Source organism: Cynocephalus volans, chromosome 3 (assembly GCF_027409185.1).
Source record: "Cynocephalus volans isolate mCynVol1 chromosome 3, mCynVol1.pri, whole genome shotgun sequence".
NCBI classification, from domain to species: Eukaryota; Metazoa; Chordata; class Mammalia; order Dermoptera; family Cynocephalidae; genus Cynocephalus; species Cynocephalus volans.
This window is the reverse complement of record NC_084462.1, coordinates 12,451,526-12,453,546: the sequence shown is the minus strand read 5'-3', so window position 1 is coordinate 12,453,546 and position 2,021 is coordinate 12,451,526.

The window sequence follows — 2,021 nt, the reverse complement described above, 5'->3', positions numbered from 1 at the left end:
TGTTTCCTCTTCTCCAGACTTTCTGGCCCTCTTGCTTTATCTTGTATTTAGTTTGAATATCCCAAACCCAGGGCCTATGCATTTGCCATCCCCAGTTCTTGCAATGTGCGTCTCTCAAAATGTCAACATTGCTCACTCTGTAATTTGCTTCAAGTCTTTGCTCGTGTTATTTTCTCAGTAAGGCCTTCCCTAAATACTATACTTAAAATTGTGACCTCACTCCATGCAATCTCTACTCTCCTACTTTATTCTTTTCCGTGGAAATATTCACCATCTGATATACCATATATTTCTTTTTCTTTTTTTTTTTTTTTTAATTTTTTTTTCAAAGATGACCGGTAAGGGGATCTTAACCCTTGACTTGGTGTTGTGAGCACCACGCTCAACCAGTGAGCGAACCAGCCATCCGTATATGGGATCCGAACCCGGGGCCTTGGTGTTATCAGCACCGTACTCTCCCGAGTGAGCCACGGGCCGGCCCTATACCATATATTTCACTTGTTTGTTTTTTACCTCCTGGCTCTCCATGAGGTCAAGAATATCTTGCAACTGTTTTGTTCACAGTGCGTAGAATAGAGTCTGGCTTTTAACAGTTGCTCAATATTTTTTGAACAATTAAAATAATAGATGAAAATATTCTAATTTATTCTACCAGTACTTACCTAGCCCTTCCTGGAGGTGAATGTTGCATGGAGATGTGTGGAAAGTTAGAAATTAGAGTTCAGTCAAACAAAGACAAAAAAAATATCCAGGTCATTCTACCCCAGTGGAAGTTGAGAAAAAGCTAAGTGGATTAAGAGTGGCTTTCTGAGGTTGATCAAATAAAGCTTAGATCATCAACTTCCCAAGGCATCAGGACAGGACTAAATTAATCTTATGAAGCTGATGCTTAGAAAGGGGTGATGTTACTTAGAAATACAGTCAGGCATTGTTTAAAGACAGAGATACATTCTGAGAAAAGTGTCAGGCAATTTCATCATTGTGTGAACATCACAGAATTTGCTTGCATAAACCTAGATGGTATATAGCCTACTACACACCTAAGACATATGGTATCGCCACTATAATCTTGTGGAACCACCACCATATATGCAGTCCATCATTGACCAAAACCTTGTTATTCAACACACAACTGTATATGGAAGAACAGAAAATTTCCTCTGGGCCGGCCCATGGCTCACTTGGGAGAGTGTGGTGCTGATAGTGCCAAGGCCACAGGTTCGGATCCCATATAGGGATGGCCGGTTGGCTTGCTGGGTGAGTGTGGTGCTGACAACACCAAGTCAAGGGTTAAGATCCCCTTACCGGTCCAAAAAAAATTTCCTTTGTTTCTAGCTGTTTTCAAAGTGTGGTCAATGGACTCCTGAGGAGCCCTGAAGCCCTTTCCAAGAGATTGCAACGTCAAAACTGTTTTTGTAGTTGTACTAAGACCTTATTTTTCTCTTTTTTCATCGAACATCATTTTTACTTGAAAGAATGACTGACAAACTATGGTTATTCAGACTTGGGTATGAGACTAACATTTTTTTAAAAAATGAGTAAAACAAGACTATCACTTCAGGGAAAACAACTGAGAAGTCAATGGTAAGATTCAAGCTTTCCTACAAAAATTAGAATTTTGAAAAACTTGTAACTGCCACTGTGAGCTTGACAATGTCCCAGTACTCTAAGGATTTTTCTGATGAAATTTGCAGTATGAATGTGACTTTTTTTAAAAAATGTGATTTCTCCTTTAAAATTCAATGTCAAGTTTTGGAAGATTTGCAGAACTCGGTAAACCAATATTTTAAGTGATAAATGCAAGAAGCTACAAAATTATGGACAGGTAAAAGAGTGATTCAAAATGCAAGATTGGCAAATGAATTTTAATAAAACATAGTATGAAAAGCTCACTGATATGCTTTCAGATTCCATGTGGAAGTTCAAGAAACTTGTTGAGCTTTAGTGAGGTTCTTACCAAATCCAAAGCCTGACCCATACAAAAGCCCTTGTGCGGCTCGCCTTAATCTTTTACCCCAGGG